At 39.3% G+C, this 24,576-nt stretch overlaps 1 long non-coding RNA gene across 1 annotated transcript in view; it reads right to left on the bottom strand.

The window, feature by feature from the left end:
* Positions 1-10,941: 10,941 nt before the first annotated feature.
* LOC145529448 (uncharacterized) overlaps positions 10,942-24,576 on the bottom strand; it is a 174,196-nt gene continuing 160,561 nt past the window's right edge. Inside the window, exon 4 of the long non-coding RNA XR_014071240.1 lies at positions 10,942-14,188. This is a non-coding gene — a long non-coding RNA (uncharacterized LOC145529448). The remainder of the gene's footprint in view (positions 14,189-24,576) is intronic.

Raw genomic sequence — 24,576 nt, 5'->3', positions numbered from 1 at the left:
GAAGCCCACAAGCCCTAGCCCATGAGCCGAAATAAGACAAGCCACCACAATGAGAAGACTGCCGAATGCAACTAGAGAAAGCCCTCAGAGAACCGAAGACGCAGCACAACCAAAAATAAATAAATAAAATTATTTTTTAAAAAAGATCAAGTTGGTTGGTATAAACTCTCACTACCCAGGTCTATGTCCAGAGAAAACTCACCCTTTATTGTTCGGTCATTAAGTCATGTCTGACTCTTCGAGACTTCATGGATAGACTGCAGCATGCCAGGCTCCCCTGTCCTTCACTGTCTCCTGAAGTTTGCTCAAATTCACATCCACTGAGTAGGTGATGTTCACCCTTGAGAAAGTGAAAGTGAAAGTGTTAGTTACTCAGTGGTGTCTGGCTCTGGGACCCCAGCGACTGTAGCCCACCAGGCTCCTCTGCCCATGAAATTCTTCAGGCAAGGATACTGGAATGGGTAGCCATTCCCTTCTCTAGGGGATCTTCCTTACCCAGGGTTAGGGCCGGGTCTCCGGTATTACAGGCAGATTCATTACTGTTGGAGCCACCAGGGAAGCCACTCCAATCATAGAATCTCCTTTTATTTCAGTTCTCCCCAGAAATTGAAAAAATACTAGGAAAACTCATTCAAATCGAAATAGCACAGTGAAACAGTGGATACCTCCATTTAAAAAAAAGAAAAGAATAAAGAAAATACTACTACTACTAGCACAGTGGCTTCCTTAGGGAGGTGAAGAGGGATTCTATTCTTGCTCAAGTCCTTGGCCTAAGATAAATGAATTTAAACCTCCCTTGACCTTCTGATCCAGAGCATAAATCAGGTACGAATATTGCTGAACACAGACTTAGCAGCAAGCCTTCCAGGGAGAGTTTGTTAAGTCCAGTACACTGCTGTTAACTCTCTCATAAGAGTAAGTTTCCACTTCCATCTCTGGTGTTTAAGGTTAAAATCAGCCCAGCAGAATCCCTGTTCCCCTTTCCTCAGGAGAAAGGCACATTTCCTTCCCATCTCCTGTGAAAACTTTTCTAAACAGCTGTCGACATGAACTAACAAAACTTCTAACTCTTCCTACAAATAGCAAAGCACAACGGAAAGGCTTTTGAACATTCTTATTTAAAATGTCATTGGAATCGTTCCCGGTTCTCTTCATTCATTTGTGTGTGTGTGTGTGTGTGTGTGTGTGTGCTTTTTCAGTAATACTATTCCTGTATTCCCCTGGAAATTCAAAATCAAAAGCATTTCAATATTAGCATTTCTGAAAAAAATATGTGCGATATATGAAATGAGAAGCAGAACATAATAGAAGAACCTCTTTAAACTGCTTTAAGAAAACTTAATAGCCTTGAATAAACAGAACAATTTCCAGGAATAATAACAATTCTTAGGGCATTTTTTTTTCCTTTTTCCAAAATAAAACATAGCATTAAAATATTCTTTATAAATCACTAAGATATGAAAATGAAGAAAGCTATGTAACTCCCTGAATCAGGAAAATGTCTTTAAATTCAATGTATCTACTTATAAGGAAAAATACATCGTATTTGAAGTATAAAATAATTATAGAGTCACAAGTAATTTATTCTTCAGAGTGGCAGACTTTTGAACAATTTCCAAATTTTCAACACTGTAAATAATACATAATTTAAGATTCTGTTCTTTATGTTACAGTGATGATGAAAGATATTTTTCTACTGAAATGCTGTCATAACTCTGGTAAATTTGTTCAAGTTAAAAGCCAGATATTTCATAATTAGATGATTAATGAGTTTCTTTCTTTAGTTCATGGGTCAGATAGGGGTCTGAGTTAAAGATTTCTTAGGGTTTATTATAAAGAAATACATTCACTCACATTCTTTAGTGCTTAAAAATGCCTAAGACACTTTCCTCTGGTTCCCTAACACAGCGGTCATTTGGCAATCTGGCCTGGAAAAGGTCAGAGCCTCGTATTTCCCCTGGAGAGTCTTCAAAAAGCTTTCTTTCTGAAACTCAGAACTGATCACAAAATCCTCCTGCACAAAATTCTTCCATACCAATTCATATTCTCTACAAAATGACCCCATCATCTCTCCAGCTCTACCAACCACTGCCCAGCCCAACTTTACCCTTCCCGTGTATGCTCGAAGTTTCTGAAATGTCATTCATCAATTATTATTCAAACTGTTTTCTCAGCCTGGAATTTCCATCTTCCACTACTCCCTCCACCTGCACCTTTAAATTCCACTGTGAATCCCACCTCCTCCAAGAAGACATTCCTAATGCCCTTAGTCAGAATGAAATTCAGCCATCCTTAAACTCTCGCAGCATCTGTGCTGATCCCTGGTATACCTTGGATTTTCTTCAGTATTCTAGCCTGTGTTCTTATCTCATCTTACTACAGATTCTCACCTTGGTGGTTAAAGTCATCTACCCCCATAGTATTAGCTATTATTGAAGTGAAACTGATTCCAAAATGTGTAACTTCTTTTCCGATCACTCCTCTGAGTGTCCCACTAAAACCTGCTCATTGACCTGCCTGCACTATACTGGAAGACAGTTTTATAACCTGCTTAGTCACTCAAGCTGTATTCCCAAATCACCTTTGACTCATGTCTCTTCCTTATCCTTCACATCCAATGGGTGTCCAAGTCTGGTCAATTAATCTGGCAAATGGCTCCAACTTCCTCATCCTCAGGGTTAGAGCCCAATGACAGACTTCGTTCGTTTTTTGCCTGGACTATTGCACCAGGCTCTTGGCTTCTTTTCTCTTTCTAGTTAGCCTGTTCCTGTTTTGGCTTTCACTTATTGCTAGAATTATCGCTTTAAAACAACAATGTGAGCAACATTAAGAATGTCCATTTCCAAAGTCAAGTAGATTTTGAGACCTAGATTTTCAACTTAGTGTATGACTTTGGGGAAGATACACTGTCTCTTTAAGCTTCAGTTTCTTCAAGGGCCAATGGAGTAAAAACAGTATGGACTTCAGGGGATTTTTTGACAGCTAAGCAGTACAAAGCATATAAAGCTTTCAAGACAAAATTCATCCTACAAGAATTCTCTATCAAAAAGCTTCATATGTGGGCTCCTATTATATTACTATCATCATCATTTTCACCATTAAACTGGCTAGACTCCTGAGTATTGAAAAGGTAGTTACTAATCATCATTCAATAAAAATGATCTTATTAAGTAAATTAACTCTAACGAAAAGCAGGCTGATTGCAAATCAATGCCTGCAATTTGGAACCTTTGCTCTCAGGGCTTATAGTTGAAACCACTGTTTATTCCTTTGTTCGTAGTATTTTAATTTGTTGTTAGTTCTCCCCCATCAGCTGTCATACAAGCCTCTTTCTGCCTTTTGGAGGATAGCTGCTTCTATGGCCCCCTAAAGTAAATTTAACATTTGTCAAGAACTTGGGTTTTAGGGCTCACCAACTCAAATGTAAATTTCAAGTTTGATGAAGTAAATTCAACTTTTTTGCTATGATCAGGTAAAGGGCACTTAGAGGCTCTAATATATATTGAAGTTGTTTTAAAAATTGCTGCTCTCTATTACCCTATTCCGGAGAAGGCAATGGCAACCCACTCCAGTACTCTTGCCTGGAAAATCCCATGGATGGAGGAGCCTGGTAGGCTGCAATCCATGGGGTCGCAAAGAGTCGGCAGGACTGAGCAACTAACACTTAACTTACTTACTTGTGTAGTTAACTTTGTAGATCTGAGTCCCTTGATTAAGTCATTAGTTTCTTTAGGATCATTAGTCCTTCTACAAATAATATCTAGTGCAGCACCTGGTATATAGCTACTGACTGGATCTTTGCTTCATACAATGGCATTATAATGATGTGTAGTACACTTTTGATAAACTTTTATTGAAGCTACTTCCAAACAAATTTTCCCAACTAGATTGTCTCCTGTGGGCAAACATCATGCTTCATTCTTCTTTATATTTCTCAGAAAGCCTATTATGGCCTTTTGACCACAGGAGGGGCATAAACTGGCAAAATACTAACATGAGAATAGATATTTACATTTTATTTGATTTTAGCATTTTAACCATTACATGTACAAAGGCTTTCCTAGAAAAGAAATGAAGCAAACTCAAAGAAACAGTTAAATCCAGGGGTTTCTATATAATTTTAGCAAAGGATAATAAACTGAGGGAGACATGATGAGATGAAGAAAAAGGGATTTGAGCTTCTAGGGGTAGTAAGTTATGAGAAGGTAAGTTATGAGAAGGGTAAACTAATGGCAAAAGAGAATTATTTTAGTAAGATTTATTTGTGCAGGCCCATTCCAGTGATAATCATTGCTTTTGCTTCCTGGTACAGGAAGAAAAAGGGGATAAACTTTCACAAACAGGAATTTATTTCTTGCTTTTAGGCAGGCAGGAGGAGGGCAGAGACCCCTTTCCATGTTTGCCGTTTTTTTAAACTGCTTTCAGCTTAAAACAAGTCTTATGCTAAAATGGCATATTTGGGGATGGCATATTCTGATCCCTATCATATAATATAGGTGACATTTTAAAGTCAAAGAGGAAATGATAGATTGTTTAATAAATAATTTGGAGTGTACTGACAACTGTTTGGGGGACAAAAGTAAGTTTGTCCCCTTCAAGTACAAATACATTCAAAAGGAAGAAATAGTCAAATGCATAAATTAAAAAGAAAACAGAAAACAAAAACTAAAGGAAGTTACATGAGCTTTTTCTTTTAATTAAAAAAAAAAGACTTTTCATAACACCAAAACCAGGAAATTTAATGTAAAATAGTGGCAGGTGGCTACATAGGTTTCTTCAATTGGCAAAGGCATAAATGAAGTTGAAAGACAATTTTTTATCCATCTATCTTCACCTACCTACTTATACCTATCTACCTACAGAGGGAGATTTCTTTTAAGAAAAGATGAGCCAAATCATGCAAAATGGGCAAACAATAAAAAAAAGAAGTTGAAAAAGTTGTGCAAGTGAAATATTGAAAGATGTTTAAGTCAATAACAGGAAAAGAAAGAAAAAATTGTTACCTATCACCTAAAACTCTGATAATGATTAAAAACTACCATGGGGCTTCCCTGGTAGTCCAGTGGCTAAGACTCCATCCTTTTAATGCAGGGGCCCAGGTTTGATCCCTGGTCAGGGAACTAGATCCCACATGATGCAATTAAGATCTCGTAGGCTGCAAGGAAGATTGGAGATCCAACATGCTGCAACAGAAGACCTGACATAGCCCAATAAATGAATATTAAAAAAAAAAGATTATATACATTGTTGGTAAAGTAGAGGAAAGCCCAAAATTGAGGAAATAAAGATTGGTACAAACTTTCTAGAGAACTAATGTGAAATATTTATAAAAAATATGCATACTCAAACACTGTAAATAGATTTAAGACAACTATCTTTGAGAATTATTAGACAAATGTCATAAATTTTGTATCAAAAGATGTCTAATGCACATGTTTACAATAGCTACTATCAAGCAACCTAAATAGTGATTGTTATTGTTAAATATATCATGACACAGTTACATAAGGAAAAATGTTTCATTGCATGTATCAGTTAAAAAAGGATACCATATGTCCATATTAATGGTCAGACATGAAAAATATCCAAGAAGAAGATCAGAGAGTAGTTTGTATTTCACATCTCATTCTTGGAAATATGGGTGTGTTTGTACTTATATGGGTGTGTTTCTGTTTCTTTAGAGTAGGACATACACCAAATTGTGAATGGTGATGATTTTGTCTGAGGATGAAATACATAGAACTTACATTTTATTCATTGCTGAAACATTTACTAGAACACTTTCAAGTTCTTTCTATTGGTTTTACTTTATTGTTTATTGGAATATAGTTGACTCACAATGTTGGGTCAGTTTCAGGTATATAGCAAAGTGAGTCAGTCATACTTACATATATCCACTCTTTTCTAGAGTCTTCTCCCACACAGATCATTACAGAGTACTGAGTAGAGTTCCCTCTGCTATACAACAGGTCCTTATTAGTTATCTATTTTATATATGTGTGTGTTCAGTCATGTATGGATGTGAGACTTGGACTATGAAGAAAGCTGAGCACAGACAAATTGATGCTTTTGAACTTGTGGTGTTGGAGAAGACTCTTGAGAGTCTCTTGGACTGCAAGGAGATCCAACCAGTCCATCCTAAAGGATATCAGTCCTGAATGTTCATTGGAAGGACTGGTGCTGAAGCTGAAACTCCAATACTTTGCTCACCTGATTTGAGGAACTGACTCATTTGAAAAGACCCTGATGCTGGGAAGGACTGAAGGCAGGAGGAGAAGGGGATGACAGAGGATGAGATGGTTGGATGGCATCACTGACACGATGGACAAGAGCTTGTGTAGTCTCCTCTGGGAGTTGGTGATGGACAGGAAAGCCTGGTGTGCTGCTGTCCATGGGGTCACAAAGAGTGGAACACGACGGAGAGACTGAAGTGACTGAACTGTGCTCCGTCACTCAGTCGTGTCCGACTCTTTGCGACCCCATGGACTGTAACCTGCCAGGTGCCTCTGTCCATGGGATTTTTCAGGCAAGAATACTAGAGTGGGTTGTCATTTCTTCTTCCAGAGGATCTGCACGACTGAGTGATCGAATCCATGTCCCTCTACCTCTCCTGCACTGGCAGGCAGATTCTTTACCACTGAGCCACCTAGGAAGCCCATATTTTATATACAGTAGTGTGTATACATCAATCTCAATCTTCCAATTGATCTTTCCCCCCATAAACCCCCTAATAACCATAAATTTGTTTTCTACATCTGTATCTCTATTTCTGTTTTGTCAGTTAAATTCAGTCGCTCATTCATGTCCGACTCTTTGCTACCCCATGGACTGCAACATGCCAGGCCTCACTGTCCATCACCAACTCCCGGAGTATACTCAAACTCATGTCCATCAAGTCGGTGATGCCATCCAACCATCTCATCCTCTGTTGTCCCCTTCTCCTCCCACCTTCAATCTTTCTCAGCATCAGGGTCTTTTCCGACGAGTCAATTCTTCACATCAGGTGGCCAAAGTACTGGAGTTTCAGCTTTAGCATCAGTCCTTCCAATGAATATTCAAGACTTATTTCCTTTAGGATGGATTGGTTGGATCTCCTTGCAGTCCAAGGGACTCTCAAGAGTTTTCTCCAACACCACAGTTCAAAAGCATCAATTCTTCAGTGCTCAGCTTTCTTTATAGTCCAAATCTCACATCCATACATGACTACTGGAAAAACCATAGTTTTGACTAGATGGACCTTTGTTGACAAAGTAATGTCTCTGCTTTTTAATATGCTATCTAGGTTGGTCATAACTTTTCCTTCAAGGAGTAAGCGTCTTTTAATTTCATGGCTGCAATCACCATCTGCAGTGATTTTGGAGCCCCCAAAAATAAAGTCTGTCACTGTTTCCACTGTTTCCCCATCTATTTGCCATGAAGTGATGGGACCAGATGCCATGATCTTAGTTTTTTGCATGTTGAGCTTCAAGCCAACTTTTTCACTCTCCTCTTTCATTTTCATCAAGAGGCTCTTTAGTTCTTCTTCACCTTTTGCCATAAGGTTGGTGTCATCTGCATATCTGAAGTTATTGATATTTCTCCAGGCAATCTTGATTCCAGCTTGTGCTTCATCCAGAACAGCATTTCTCATGATGTACTCTGTATGTAAGTTAAATAAGCAGGGTGACAATATACAGCCTTGACGTACTCCTTTTCCTATTTGGAACCCGTCTGTTGTTCCTTGTGCAGTTCTAACTGTTGCTTCCTGACCTGCATACAAATTTCTCAAGAGGCCGGTCAGGTGGTCTGATATTCCCATCTCTTTAAGAATTTTCCACAGTTTGTGGTGATCCACACAGTCAAAGGCTTTGGCATAGTCAATAAAGCAGAAATAGATGTTTTTCTGGAACTCTCTTGCTTTTTCAATGATTCAACAGATGTTGGCAATTTGATCTCTGGTTCCTTTGCCTTTTCTAAAACCTGTTTGAACATCTTGATGTTCACAGATCATGTACTGTTGAGGCCTGGCTTGGAGAAGTTTGATCATTACTTTACTAGCGTGTGAGATGAATGCACTTGTGCAGTAGTTTGAGCATTCTTTGGCATTGCCTTTCTTTGGAATTGGAATGAAAACTGACCTTTTCCAGTCCTGTGGTCACTGCGGAGTTTTCCAAATTTGCTGGCATATTGAGTGCAGCACTTTTACAGCATCATCTCCTTTTGTAAGTTCATTTGTCTCTTTCATTTTGTTTAGATCCCACATGTAAGTGATATCATAATGATATTTGTCTCTTTTTTACTGATTCACTTCAGTTAATACTAAATCCTCTAGATCCATCCATGTTGGTGTAAATGGTATTATTTCATTCTTTTTTTAAGGCTAATATTCCATTGTGCATAATTCACATGTTCTCTAGCCATTCATGTGTTGACGGACACTTAGGTTGCTTCCATGTCTTGGTTATTGTAAATAGTGCTGCCAGAACATTGGGGTACATGTACCTTTTCCATTACAGTTTTCTTGGGATATATGCCTAGCAGTGGGATTGCAGAATCATATGGTAGTTCTACTTTTAGATTGTTTAAGGAATCTCCATACTGTTCACCATAGTGGCTAGTGGGTATACCAAGTTACATTCCCATTAACGGTGGGAGGGTTCCCACACCTCCAGAATTTATCTGTAGACTTTTTAATGATGGCCATTCTGCCTGGTGTGAGATGATACCTCATTGTAGTTTTGATTTGCATTTCTCTAATAATTAGTGTTATCAAGCATCTTTTCATGTGCTTGTTGGTCAAAAATGTACTCAATTATAACAAAACCTTTTAGCTCTAAGTCAAAACACTGCTGTAAAAGGAGCCCTGATTTTTAATTAAGTTGTATACTTACTTCTGTACAGTCCATGGGGTCGCTAAGAGTCGGACACGACTGAGCGACTTCCCTTTCACTTTTCCCTTTCACGCACTGGAGAAGGAAATGGCAACCCACTCCAGTATTCTTGCCTGGAGAATCCCAGGGACGGCGGAGCCTGATGGGCTGCCGTCTATGGGGTCGCACAGAGTCGGACACGACTGAAGCGACTTAGCAGCAGCAGCAGCATACTTACTTCTGTATCCCTTGGTTGCCTTAAAAAAATATTCTAAGGCATCTCACTTAGTCTGTAGTTTTCTTTTCTAACCACTGAGGTAACATCACGCTTTGACATTTAGATTTTAATTTGGGAATGTTTTGCACATTGCTGGTTGCTTTGCCTACATTATTTCTTTTGGGATATTAAGGTTTTGGCATATCCAAAGCTTCAGCAATCTAGGAATAGACTTACTTATAGTCACCGATCTCAGAATTGTTAGAGCCATGACAAGTCTCTGCCATTGATTACTAGATAAGGTAGAGCTGATGAAAAAATGAGATTCAAGCTTCCAGCCAAATTCACCTCCCAAATCAAAATTAAGCCAAATGTAAATGCAGTAAAACACCATTTGCATTGAGCTAAAAGCAGTGACCGAGAGGAAATGGGCAAATGCACTCGTTATCTAATGTAGAGCTCTGTTTTTTTTTCCTTTTTAATAAAAAGCCTACCAGCAAATTACTCAGTGTCCCAGACTCTATACGCTCCAGTGAAACCAATATCTAATTTTATCATTACACCTTATAAAAGGAAACTGGATAACCTTTTTATTTTATTTTATTTTTAACCCAGGAACTCTTGAAGGCCAAACTCTATTATTTGATGAGGGGTAGTCTCTAGAAGGCAAGGAGTTAAAGACGTCACTTTCAATGACAAAAGCTAAACACTTTACCCCACTTTCAGTCTCTCATCTATTCACCCTTCTCATTGTGACTGATTTCAGCTTTCCAAGCTCCTCAACTACCTGCCCTTCATTTGTATTCCTGTCGAGAAGCCTGGCTGGAGATTTTGCATTTGTGTGCTAATGCTGATGAGCTTCCTTCTCTGGGGGAGGGGAGACAAGGAAGCCACAGAGATGCCTGGGGGTGGGAGTAAAGGTGCTGGGTTAGCCCTGAGAGTCGAGCTGAATGTTAACCTTGAATTGCCTCTTACAGAGCTTCTAACAAAGCCTTACTGGTTTTGAGAAACCCTGTTCAAGCTCTCATGTATACACATACTTAAACCAACTAGGTTAGCCAAAAGTGAAAGGTGGATTTAGGGAAATTATTTTGTTATTATAATGATAACTAAAGAATAATAATGTGCAAAACCTTTAAAGTATATCAGTGCCTCAGAAATAAATCAAGAAAGAGAGAGATTTACTGCTTAGGCAAGGGTTTCCTGGTTGGCTCAGTGGGTAAAGGATCCACCTTCAATGCCGTAGACACAGGAGACACAGGTTTGATTCCTGAGTCAGGAAGATCCCTTGGAGAAGGAAATGGCAACATACTCCAGTATTCTTGCTTGGGAAATCCCATGGAGAGAGGAGCCTGGTGGGCTACAGCCCATGGAGTCACAAAGAGTCATTCATACACGGCTGAAGGAAATGAGCACGATCCCCTTAAGCAAGGGAAAAAGGGAAAGATAAAATGTCAAATATTTTACTGAAAGAAAGGGAGACATTTTCTTCTCCATTATTAATAGACTATGGAAAATGAACTGTCCAAGAAAACCAATTAGAATAATCATTTCAGATATCTTCATAGTTTAGAAATATTAATGCCCTGATTTAGTTATACCTGGTGTTTCAGTCTATTTCTGAGGGCACTATGCAGTCAGACTAAATGAATGAAATACTTCTGATCTGCTATGTTTAAAGCTAAATAGCAACATGCACATTGGTTTTTTTTAAAAATATATATGTATATATATATAATTTTTATTTATTTATTTTTGGCTGTGCTGGGTCTTCCTTGCTCTGTGGGCTTTTCTCTAGTTGCAGTGAGCAGGGGCTACTCTCCAGCTGTGGTGCACAGGCTTCTCATTGCACTGGCTTCTCTTGTTGCAGCTTCCGGGCTGTAGAGCACAGGCTCCATAGTTGTGGCACACGGGCTTAGATGCTCTGTGGTATGTGGGATCTTCCCAGGTCAGAGATTGAACCCGAAACTCCTACATAGGCAGGTGGACTCTTCATCACTGAGCCACCAGGAAAGCCTGCTCATTGCTTTTGATTAACTTAAAAGCGGTACCAAAATACCTGCCAGAAGGCGCAGCTATGACCCATTATGGAAGAGTATTAATTCACCAGCTAACAAGGGTAAATTTCATTGCTTCTCATCAGCTTCTCGTCAAATTTTGAATATCCAAATTCCAAATTCAAAATTCTCATAAAGGTGTAGAAGATCACTGGCTTTGTCTGATCAGTTACTCTTCAAGGTTGTTGTGTCATCCTTTTTGCAGATGAGAGTAAATCGTATTATTCAACAACAAGAAAAATTTAAAATGCAATCCTTAAAACATTTTCTGAAGGGGATGGCAAAAGGATCTTGAGAAAAAAGGGTGTTCATTCAGGACATCATAAGCTAGTGAACAAAGCTCTGAATAATGGAGCAGAAATCAGAGATCAATGTTCAAACTGTGCATGGAGTACAAGTCTCTCAGATAAACGGTAGGATATCAGCTTCAAATTGACACTTGCCACCTACCACTACAAGGATCCTGTACTGTTGCAGCCGCTGACCTTCAACACCGCCTGAAAGGAGTTCAGGGTGGAGAACAGAAATGAGGCACTCTGTGCTCCAGGAAAAACTGGCAGAACAGGTCTTCAGATAGTTAGATATTTTCAGGAGCTGATTTTATGAGCCCAATTCTTGCATCTCCTCATATCCAGAGAAGCACTAAATCCCTTCATGGTGATTACTACTCTTCCTGACTAGCAGTAACCTTCTGCAAAAAATGTGTGCTTTATTGCTTGTACTCCCCCTTTTCACCAAAATCACAAACATCACGTTTCCCTTACCTCTTTGGAGCAGTTTCTCAGAGCTATCTGAAATGCTGTCTCCTGTGCAATAATCTACATTTTGCCCCAATAAAAGTTCACTCTCATGCTGTGCACTTTTTTAAGTCAGTGATGAATTTGCATGTCCTTGACCTTTCTATATCTCAGTTCTTTTATTTCTCATATTAAGCTAATTCTAAAGAGAGAATAACAAAAATGCCAAAAAAGGTCTTAAGTGAAAGTTGCTCAGTGTTGTCTGACTCTTTGGGATGCCAGGGACTATATAGTCCATGGAATTCTCCAGGCCAGAATCCTGGAGTGGGTAGCCTTTCCCTTCTCCAGGGGATCTTCCCAACCCAGGAATCGATCTGGGGTCTCCTGCATTGCAGGTAGATTCTTTACCAAATGAGCTATGAGTGAAGGCAAAAAGGTCTTAAATAGCCTTAAAAATATCAAAAGGGGATTATTATTTCCCTACAAATAGTGCAAACACTTATTCATTGGAAGGACTGATGCTGAAGCTGAAACTCCAATACTTTGGCCACCTGATGCGAAGAACTGACTCATTTGAAAAGATCCTGATGCTAGGAAAGATTGAAGGCAGGAGGAGACAGGGACAACAGAGGATGAGATGGTTGGATGGCATTACCAACTTGATGGACATGAGTTTGAGCAGGCTCTGGGAGTTGGTGATAGACAGGGAAGCCTGGTGTGCTGCAGTCCATGGGGTCGCAAAGAGTTGGACATGACTGAGCAACTGAACTGAACTGAACTGTACTGAACTTATTGGCTGATTTACTCCTGTTTCCTCTGGAGTTTTAGCCTGTTAATTTAGTAATCTCTGCTCTCCCATGCTGTTTATCTTCATCCTATGAACACTCATAATGGACTCACCTTGCAGTATCAGTGAACAGTATGCAAGAAATATAGGAATTCACAACAAAAAAATAACGCTGAGGTCTGAAGTCTCTGGTTAACCTGACAAACACAGCCTTCAAGAAAAACAGAAAGAAATGTGCTTCTTATCCGATCATCCTAGTCTGCTTTGGGATGAGAGTATAGGCAATATTCTGAAATAGATTTTCCCTGTCAGATCAAGCCAAGGGTCTGGCATTTGAACCTGTCTTCCATTGAAAGGCTTGGAAACTGGCCATTTTATTTATTTATTCCATTATTCATTTAATAAAAACTTGTTAACACACTTTGAGCTAAGTGTTATGTAAGGATGGCATCTGGTTCCATCATTTCATGGTAAATAGAAGGGGAAAAGGTGGAAGCAATGACAGATTGCTCTTCTTGGGCTCTAAAATCACTGGGGATGGTGATTGCAGCTGTAAAATTTAAAGACACTTGTTTCTTGGGAGAAAAACCACTGACAAACCTAGACAGTGTATTAAAAAGCAGGTACATCACTTTGACGACAAAAGTCTGTCTAGTCAAAACTATTGCTTTTTCCAGTAGTAATTCATGAATGTGAGAGAGTCACACCATAAAGAAGGCTTAGCACTGAAGAATTCATGTTTTCAAATCATGGTGCTGGAGAAGACTCTTGAGAGTCCCTTGAACTGCAAGGAGATCAAATCAGTCTATCCTAAAGGAAATCAACCCTGAATATTCATTGGAAGGTCTGATGCTGATGCTGAAGCTCCAATGCTTTGGCCACCTGATGTGAAGAACTGACTCATTGGAAAAGACCCTGATGCTAGGAAAAATTGAAAGCAAAAGGAGAAGAAGGTGGCAGAGGATGAGAGGTTAGACAGTATCACCAACTCAATGGACAGGAATCTGAGCAAACTCTGTAGTGGAGGACAGAGGATCCTGCCATGCCTCCATTCCATTGCATCCATGGAGTTGCAAAGAGTCAGACATGACTTAGTGACTGAACAACAACAACAGCCATGTAAGGAAGATCTATACATTTTGGCACTGAAACTAAGGAGTAAAGACACACATAATATTACCAGAGTAAGTAGTCTGCCAAAACTTAGATGAGTGCCCAAGAAGTTGTGGGAGCTCAGTGATTGGGGACCAGAATTAACAGACATATATTCAGTACTGTTTGTGTATGTCTGGTAAAGCAAAAAAATGACAATGTTCAGCTTACTTGTACCCTCATGCTTTAAGGATGATCTTACATGCTCTAATGTGTGATGTGGAAGGAACAGAGAAAGTGTAAAGGGAAACTGCCTTAAAACCACAGGTAGGACTGGGCCAGGTATTTCAGTGAATGAGAAGAAAGTGGCTTTGAAATTATAATGATTCACATATCACCTCTGATTTCTTCATAAGGAATATGAGAACTCTCCTCGCCCCTAGCAGCATCTGTTGGAGGACAAAAATAGTATATAAATACACACATACAAATACATAGATATATTTATATATAAACCAATAGTTTGGTTATGGAGAATTTATTATTTGTTTTGTGTTATGACAAGGACCAAAAGAAGTTTCATTTTACAGCTGCTGCAGTTCATTCATTTACTCAATTATTCAATCATTCATTAAAAATGTATTAGGAATTGTCCTTCAGGCACCATCGATACAAAGATGAAGACAATGTGGGCCTTGATAATACCAAATTAGTTGGGAGTACAAAGTGACATACGTGAAACAATTAGCTAATATGACAGTACTGGAGACTGGCTTAGAAGCAGTGCCTTTCTATATGGGGAGCAGAGCTAACATCAAAGGAATTTATCCTTTATGTAGGCAGAGATGAAGCTATTTATAAGACTAAAGGGGTGAATGCTTCACCATTTCCGGTAAAGAATAAAATAGAATTTGTCCTGCTCATTAAGCATGAATCTCTCTAATGCCTTGTTTCAGAAGCTACTCAAAGAGAAGGGTCTCACATCCTGGAAAACAGAGGTGGCTGGGCAGGATGAAATCACTGGTGACAGAATTATCCAATTTGGTTTATTTTAATTAGGGTATCTCAGAAATTGGGGGTGAATGAATTACTTAATTCTCTCTCTTTTTCCCTAAGCAGGTAGGCTCAGTGGCAGTTGCATTTGCATCAGGCCAGGTACAAATACTCATAGATGAAATCACTATGTGGTTAGAGTGTAATAGTTTCATTTTGCTTGCCCAGGTGACTGCTAAGAACCAGACTCTAGTGTATAGAAGGTTTCCTGCAAGAGAAATACCTGATGAGGCTATGGGAGCTCAAGCATGTTGATGAAGGTTCACCAGTGGGGTGGCCTGATATGTGTCAGTGCCCAGGAAAGGTATTCATGCAGAGGGTGCTGGTCAGCTTGCTTAGCCCAAGAAGGGTGATGATAACCTTTCATAGTGCTGGTGGTGGGAGGGAATTGATCAGCTTGGGGTAATGCGAAGAGTCTAAGCAAGGTGATGAAATTGTCCATGTGGAAAAACTGATGGGGTTTTTGGAGCCGAAGCAGACTAAGAGGGCTTCTAGATGTTGGGGTGTCCCAGACAGGGGTGTTACATGCTGATAATAATGGGAGGGGGGTTGTAGTGGTGAGTGGAATTTAATTGCATTCTGTGAGATTGATCCAATGTATAAATACATGGATAATGTGAGACAGAGTCTTACTGCTAATAAGGAAGTTAGAAATAAGGAGAAGAAGAAAATTACAGAGAATTCTGATTTTGAATTGGAATACAGGGCATTGGTATTAACTCCTGAATTTCAATGTAGAGAAATAGAAGTAAAAATAGATGTTAACGTGTATGTAGTGTGTGTGCATGCTCAGTCATGTCCGACTCTTGTGACATCATGGACTGTAGCCCACCAGGCTCCTCTGCCCATGAGATTTTCCAGGCAAGAATATCGGAACACTGAGTTGCCATTGTGTATGTATACACACATATATATTCCTAGTGCTGTGAAATGGGGTGAGAAGATCATCTCAATAGCAATGAGAACACCTAACACCCAAAACTGGACTTGAAATATCATTCTCTACACTAAGGAACCAAAGAACTTTGAAGAAATGGCTGATTATAGGGCCTTTGTTAACATGTCAGATGGACACAGCAGGCAGTGTATAAGTGGCTCCCACTGGCCAAAATAAGGATACAAATACATAATGATATGAATGGATTATAAATCATCAAATAAAGTAAAAATCTATAAGATGGCACTGATATAAATTAAAAAATGGATAAACTGGAAGTTTATTGAGGAATAGGATATTTCATAGCTACAAAAGACTTCCCCCACAAAAATTCTTTTAATTGTAAAGGAACAAACATAGCTTCATAGCAGGAAGAGCTGTCAGGCATCACCTTAATTAATCAAGAGATTAAAGGGAACGTCTCTGTGTGGTCTCTCGATACAGTGCAAGGAGAGCACAGAATTCCTTTTATGATACTCCTGTAAAGAGGCATAACTAATCAAGAGGAAAATCAGAAAAACAGAAATGGAGGGATATTCTACAAAATAAGTGGCCTAGGATTTTCAAAAGTCTTGAAAACTAAACAAAGACTGCATAACTGTTCCAGTATGAATAAGATCAAAGAGACATGGCATCTAAATGAAATGTGTGACTCTGAACTGGATCCATTTCTCATAAAGAATATTATTGGATCAACTGGTAAATGTTGAAGAAAGTCTGAACATTAGATGGTAATATATCAAGCCTGAAGCTCCAATAATTTGGTCATCCAATTCGAACAGCCGATTCATTGGAAAAATCCCTCATGCCTGGGAAAGACTGAGACGTAGAAGGAGAAGAGGGTGTCTGAGGATGAGATGGCTGGATGGCCTCACCGATGCAATGGACATGAACTTGGGCTAACTCCAGGAGATGATGAGGGACAGAGAGGCCTCGTGAGCTGCAGTCCACAGGGTCGCAAAGAGTCGGACGTGACTGGACGACTGAACAATATCGTGTTTATATAAATGTCCTTATTTGTATGAAATACACACCTAAGTATTCAGTGGTGATGGGCCATCAGATCAGCTCCTTAATCTCAAATGGTTGAGGAAAAAGAAAGTTTTTGTTCTGTACTTGCGACTCATCTATGTCTGAAATTCTCTCAAAATAAAATCATATTTTATACTGCTAAAAATAAAAAGTCCTGGGACTCTGTTGTCAAGTTGCGTTGGCTCACATTACAGCTGTGTGAGTTTGTTAAAACATGTAACCTCTCTGAGCTGCTGTTCCTTCATCTATGAAAGGACTATGATAATAGTAACTTCTTAAAAGGGTTTTTTTAAAGTTTAAATGAAAAAGGATTTTTTTTTGGCTCTTAGGAAATTTTATTTTTCTTCATTAGAGGCTATTTTTCTTACTCATTTTTATGGAATAAGACAAAGGGCTTAATCAGTTCATGTGTAAATGACTACAAATTAGCAAGGATGTAGTGTTTGATTTTTTTCACACTGGAATATGAAGCATTATACATTTTGTTGTTATTGTTGTTCAGTCGCTAAGTTGTGTTTGACTCTTTTGCAACTTCCTCTGTCCATGACATTTCCCAGGCAAGAATACTGGAGTGGGTGGCCATTGCCTTCTCCAGGGGATCTTCCTGATCAAGTGATTGAACCTGCCTTTCCTACATCGGCAGGTGGATTCTTGACCATTGATCCACCAGGGAAGCCCAAGAACACAGGTATTCTTGACTAAAAAAAACTGATCAGAGACACTGCTGCTGCTGCTGCTGCTGCTAAGTCACTTCAGTGGTGTCTGCCTCTGTGCAACCCCATAGACGGCAGCCCACCAGGCTCCCCTGTCCCTGGGATTCTCCAGGTAAGAACACTGGAGTGGGTTGCCATTTCCTTCTCCATTGCATGAAAGGGAAAAGTGAAAGTGAAAGTGAATTCGCTCAGTCGTGTCCGACTCTTCGCGACCCCATGGACTGAAGCCTACCAGGCTCCTCCGTCCATGGGATTTTCCAGGCAAGAGTACTGGAGTGGGGTGCCATTGCCTTCTCCATCAGAGACACTGGATATGATAACAAAAAAACAAAACAAAACTGTCAAAATAGAAAACATCAACACGTGGAAGGCCAGCAAGATGAAAGGGGGAGGGAGCTGGACGCTGGACGGGGAGGGGTTGCTGGAGGAATGGAACTCCAGGGCAGGGTGGCAGTGTAGAGCCCTGGGCGCTGGAGACACTAGGGTCAGTGCACCGCGCACCAGCAGGCGACACGCGCAGGAAACACCAGGGTCCCAGGGCACACCCTGGAGCAAGCCCCACCCTGCGTCTGCAGCTGAGGGCTAATCCCCCTCCCCACTGCTTGCACCCCTAAATTTTAGTCATTTAATAAAGAGCACGAGATATGTTTGGCTTCAGCTCCATCACATGAATAATATAAATTCGTTTAACCATATTATGATTTCATGTACTCTAAATACCCCTATAATAACAATGTTAGATGCCACCAAGTTCCAGCTGTGGAAATGTCCACATATAAATACACAGATGTTTCTCATTTTTTTTTTTTTTTTTTTGGCTGAGACTCATGGTGGAATATTAGTTCCCCAACCAGGGATAGAACCAGTACTTTCTGCACTGGAAGCACAGAGTCTTAACCAATGGACCTCGAGGGAAGACCCTACACAGACACTTTTACTGTCAGAAAGAGTCAAACATTACAGATGTTACAGTGGCAGAAATGATATCCAAATCAACAACAAAAGAAGACAAAATAAATCTTCATATTTGAAAATTACAGGTGCAACTGAGAAAATTCAGTATAGTGAAGAAGAGGAAAGATGTAGTAACCTTTTAAAAAAATATTGAACTATAATTGTACAATATTGTTAGTTTTAGGTGTACAACATAGTAATTTAACATTTAAATATATTAGTAAAGTATCACTATGACAAGTCCAGTAACCATCTGCCACCATACAGAATTAGTATAGCATTATGAATTATATGTCTTATATGCCTTATACAGCGACTTATTTACTTTATAACTGGAAGTTTGAAACTCTAATTCTTCTCACTTGTTTCTCCCAATTATTTACCCAAAGATATACACACCCCTATGTTCACTGAAGTATTATTTACAATAGCCAAGATAAGGAAAAAACCTAAGTGTCCATCAACAGATGAATGAATAAACAATATGTGGTGTATACATACAATGGAATATTACTCAGTCATGAAAACCACTGAAATCTTGCCATTTGTGACAACATGGGTGGATTTAGAAGGTATTATACTAAGTGATATATTATTTATTGTTTTTATTGATACCCTGACAAATGACCACCAGCTTGGCTTGAAACAAAATCCATTTATTGTCACACAGTTAAGTAAATACAGATCAGGGTGGATTTGGCTTGGTCTTTGATTAGGATCTCCAAGACAAAGTCAAGATTATCTCCTGGGCTGTACCCTTATTTGGGAGCTCTGGGGGAGAATTTTGTAAGATCATTTAGGTTTTTGGCAGAATCTATTTCCTGGCACATATAGATCTGAAACTGTATGAAGAGAATCATCCTCAATATTAATTTCTCTTGTATAAATGCAACATAGGTAATTTTAAAGACAATTGAAATTGTACACTCTATATATACATGCTTCTATAGAGAATACAAGATTATTTCAATTTTAACTTAGAAATTTAGGTTTACTTAAAACAGAACTCTATAATATTAGACATTTCATATCTGTCTTTCACACCTTTTGTGATTCCCTTTCTTAACTGCCAAATTAGCCAAATTATCATCTATGTAGGTGTTTACACACATTGAATCTCTACTAGGGTAGAGAGGGAAGGATGGCTTAGGAAGAGTATTGAAGGTGATTTGAGAGTCACCATCACCACAGTTGTCCATAACAATTTTGTCTTTGTTGCCACAATGAAGAAAGTTTTGAAACATTCCAGGGAATTGTAGATTAGAAAGTGGAACATGACAACAACTGCATTGGGCAATTACAGATGCACGGAGGAGTGAAAGGGGTGGCCCTCCATATAAACAATAACCTGCATTTACTTGCTTTTGTGCGTACCCCCCCAGAAGGGCCTGAATCTGGCCGCCTCCCTCCCCCCATGGTTCTATAGCTCGGAGGCTTGGCTTAGGTGGGGTTGGAAATGTCCTAGAATGGCTCTTTGTTGATTTTCCCTCATGCTAGAGCCCAGTGTTGCTGTGAAGCAAAGTGCTATTGAATTTGCTCACTCAGGCAGAACACTCAACAGGAAGGAAGGAAGCGGCCATTCTTTCTGGTCCTATTGTCCAGCCCCCAGGCTTAAGCAATCAAACCGCTCTGTGGCCATAGCTGGGTGCTTACAAGCCTGTTTTTTTGTTTTTTTTGCCCAGTGGTGGGCACTGGGGAAGGGGGCAGGGATGGCTCTGCATGCTTTTCATTTATTTTTGATTCAGTCTGATGGCATGTTTACATGCTCACTCGCAGGTAGCCATTTTCTTACAACAAAGTGAAAGGAAGAGTCAGAGTGAGTGAGAATAAATTTGGGAAGTGGAGTAGCCATATATTGGGCTTTCTCTATGGATGTGTTGTGAAAATAGGAAGAAGTAAGCATTTATGTCACTAAGAAATTTTGACATGTGTCACTATTTTTGGTGTGTGTGTGTGTGTTTTAAATATCTACTTATTTATTTTGGCTGTGCAAGGCCTTAGTTGTGGCATCTGGGCTCTAGTTCCCTGACCAGGGATGGAACCCAGGTCCATTGCACAGGAAGCATGGAGTCTTAGCCACTGGACCACCAGGGAAGTCTCTGCGTCACTCCTTTTAAATCACAGTCTTTAACATGCTTCTAACCTTGTCTTTGGACAAGTCTTTTATCTTCTCTGCAAGTCAGTTTTATTTCCCATTTTCTTTAACAGAATAAGGAGAGTGACCTTACTTTGTTTATGTCACAAGGCTAGTATAATAATCGGATGTATGAAGAACTACTTAGAAAAATATTGCATCAACCTAATATACAATATTAGGATTCTCCTGAGGAAAAAAACGCCACCAATGAAAATAAGTAACCAAGGTGAAAAAGAGAACTTAATAAATGCTAAGAGTTACTGAATTAAAATAATACATTTTGTCATGGATATATCTGTTTGTAAATTAATAAAGAATACACAAATAAAAATTTGACAGCTTTCTTCAAAGTCTGAGGTTTCTCCAAAACACTGTAACTTTGGGATTCCACAAGAAGATAGTAGAAATCGATGCCTGGCAGTGAAATTGTCCCTACTCTCAGGAAGGGACAATCTTTTCCCCAAGTATTTTCTCAATTTTTAAGTGGTTTTAAAATGCATTTATTAAAACTAAAACTTCATGTGATTATTATTCTTTTACACATAAACTTAAAAAGAAATGAAAATCTTAAAATCAAATACAATGTTAAGAGTAATTATAGTTAAGTTTCGTGGGGGAAATAGTGCCTTCATTAAAATAAGCTTTAAACTTTTTGGACAAGAATCCTAAGTAATTATATTGATTACAGTTACATCTTGTAAAATCCAGAAGTCATGAGGAGTTTAAATTACTCTGGATTATTTGGGACTTTCTGATAATCTCTGGAGAAACTATGCTATAATTTTTATTAAGTAATAATCTTTAAACTGTAGAGAATGGCAGTAGCTTTGAAGGCATGAGACAGTCATCAGGGTTAAATTATATCCTCTAAGGAACATAGTCAAAGAAATATTTTCCTTTTCTTGGAAAGGATTTGAATGGATTTTTCTTTCTTAGGGACGCAATGTCAGGAGACATCTGTGGCTAGATTGTTAATCTAGATCCCTATGATCCAGAGCAGAGCTCAGATGGGTGTATTGAGATATTACCTGCGAATCTGGATGCCTTCCCTCTCTGATGTTCCACTTTTAGAAGTTGGGTAACGATGCCAAGTTCTTCTTCTTGCCTTACCCACTATTCCTCTCATTGTTGTTGTTAGTCTCTAATTATGTCTGACTCTTTTGGAACCCCATGGACTGTAGCCCGCCAGGTTCCTCTGTCCCTGGAATTCTCCAGACAAGAATACTGCAGTGGGCTGCCATTTCCTTTTCCAGAGGATCTTCCTGATCCAGGGATAGATCCTGTATCTCCTGCACTGGCAGGTGGATTCTTTACCCCTGAGCCTCTAGGGAAGCTCGCTCTTCTCATTAGCAATTCAGTATTTGGCACTGTCAGTGTAATTTTCCCAAGTGGAAGTCAAAATCAGTTCTTTAGGAAAGGATTGCGGATACTTGAGTAGAGAATCTATTTCATCCTGCTACTTATGGATATGTAGCCTGGTTATGAAGCCGGGGCTATCAGAACTGTGATGGCAGCTCTCAAAAGCTGACAGCCTTACAGAGATTGCAAGAGAACAGTAATTCCTCAACTGTAGACTAGGTTTAGATAGTCTCTTGTGTCGTAATTTATAGTGGGGCCTGGAGAGAGTCCAACCTTTGAAAAACTATTTACCCAGTTAACTCAGTGTCAAACTTCAGAGTTTTAAGGTTATTCCTTTGGATTGTTATACATTTGGGTGGAGGCTCCTTCTTATTTACGGCTTTCCTGGTGGCTCAGATGGTAAAGAATCCACCTGCAATATGGGAGACCTGGGTTGAGAAGATCCCCTGAAGAAGGGAGTGGAAACCCACTCCAGTATTCTTGCCTGGAGAATTCCATGGACAGAGGAGCATGGTGGGCTACGGTCCATGGGGTTGCAAAGAGCTGGACATGACTGAGCAGCTGACACACACTCACACATCCTTCTTATTTAGGATGAATTTGTTTTCTAGGCTCTCTTTCTAGGGGTGTATCATTGTGAAAATACTAGTGCCTCCAGGGTAGTAAGGGCAAGCTGTGCTGAAAAGGGAGAAAAGTCCAAGAGAGAGGAGAGGCACTTGAAAAAGAGAGATTTTTCTTCCTTTACATGTTTGTCTATTGCCCCTCATTCAAGGCTTCAAACTCTGAAGTTTTAGGTAGAGAAAATAGAAAGGAAAGGTGATTAGATTGACAGTCTAGTGAACTCTGATAAATGTCCTGCATTTCCACCGAAAGCATGTATTATAATTTACATTTCTATTGCAATTTCCTCCTTTGTTAAGTGAGAGTCTTGGACCAAATGCTTTTTCATAGTGCTGCATCTTCTAAAATACTCAGGTTCCTTGAGTATGATCTGGGAACCTACTTTCACATATTTGTTCAAAGCCTAGGATAACTTATCCAGTTCTTTCTGTGACAGAGAAGAAAAAGAAATGACCTACTTTATTGATGCACAAAATCCTTATTGAAAGAGTTACAGAATTTGCTCTCAGGAAGAGCAGGAACCTTTTCTCTGGATGGGATCATGTCTTTGTTATTGAAGACATACTAGTTAGATATAGATTTAATTTAGTAATTTATTCCAGATAAATCTACACTGCATCTGTAATCCTCAGGTCTGAAGGAGGACAAAATAAAATCTAAAGTGAATCTTCAACTTACCAAATTTTTTCTCCAGAGATTCAGACCAAATTTGTAGAGGAACATTTCCTACAGTTTCTAGATGAACAAAATTTCTTATTCATTCTCTAGAACTAAACTTTCTCTGAAATATACCAGCTCAGGCATACACTTGTCATAAAACAAAAGAGGGCAAATCAGTAATAATGATTGCTAATACTTCTATAGTGATTGCTACAAGATAGTTATATTCTAAATGCTTCACATTCAAAATACATTTAATTTTCATAACGATGCTATGAGAAGTATACTATTATTATTTTCATTTAACAGATAAGAAAATTGAAGCATGAAAAGTTTAAATGTTTGCCTAACACTACTTTCAAATAATAGGTAGACTCACAATGTGAATGGAGAGTCTAGGCTATTTCTAGGCTTTTCAGGTGGCTCAGCAGTAGAGAATCTGTCTGCCAAGCGGGAGATGCAAGATTAACAACAGTAGGCTGTTTCCAGAGCCCTTACTTGTAACTCCGACACAATTCCATTTTTCTAGCTAGACAGAGGAACATGCTTATTAAAAACATGCTGCAATTTAATTTCTAGAGTATAGGCTGTTCTAGATCCACACTATTCATGCATTAAAATGTACCTGGAAAGAAGTAAACTGAATGTAAGTAACTGTCTGCTGGAAGTATAATATTCTTTAAAGAGCAAAAAAATCTAACACTCAACAATGTAAAATTCATAATGTCCAGCATGTGACCAAAAAAGGCAAGCAAAGAAGTAGAAAAATGTGACCTACGACCTGGAAAAAAAAAATTTGGTTGAAAGAGAACCAACATGGCAGAGACAAGGAGGTTAGAAAAGCTCAAGGATTAAAAAGGAAAGCACAACCATAATGAGGAGAACAATGGAAGACATACACAAGAAGCAGATGAAAATTTAGAGATAAAACACAATATTTTAAATAATAACATCTCTGCAGATTATAAACTGTAGGAGAAAAAATCATTAAACTTGAAACATAGTATTAGAACTTTAGAAAATGAAGCCTAAGGACTTCTGGTTTCCAGTTGCTCACGTAAGAAGCTTGCTGCTGCTGCTGCTGCTGCTAAGTCGCTTCAGTCGTGTCCGACTCTGTGCGACCCCATAGACGGCAGCCCACCAGGAGCCCCCGTCCCTGAGATTCTCCAGGCAAGAACACTGGAGTGGGTTGCCATTGCCTTCTCCAATGCATGAAAGTGAAAAGTGAAAGTGAAGTCGCTCAGTCATGTCTGACTCTTAGCGACCCCCTGGACTGCAGCCCACCAGGCCCCTCCGTCCATGGGATTTTCCAGGCAAGAGTACTGGAGTGGGGTGCCATTGCCTTCTCCGATGTAAGAAGCTTAGAAGTTG

The sequence above is a fragment of the Giraffa tippelskirchi genome, chromosome 12, assembly GCF_054371585.1.
Source record: "Giraffa tippelskirchi isolate mGirTip1 chromosome 12, T2T-mGirTip1v1.2.pri, whole genome shotgun sequence".
NCBI lineage: Eukaryota > Metazoa > Chordata > Mammalia > Artiodactyla > Giraffidae > Giraffa > Giraffa tippelskirchi.
Note: the sequence above shows the minus strand (reverse complement) of the source record. Positions and strands in the feature narration are given on the sequence as shown.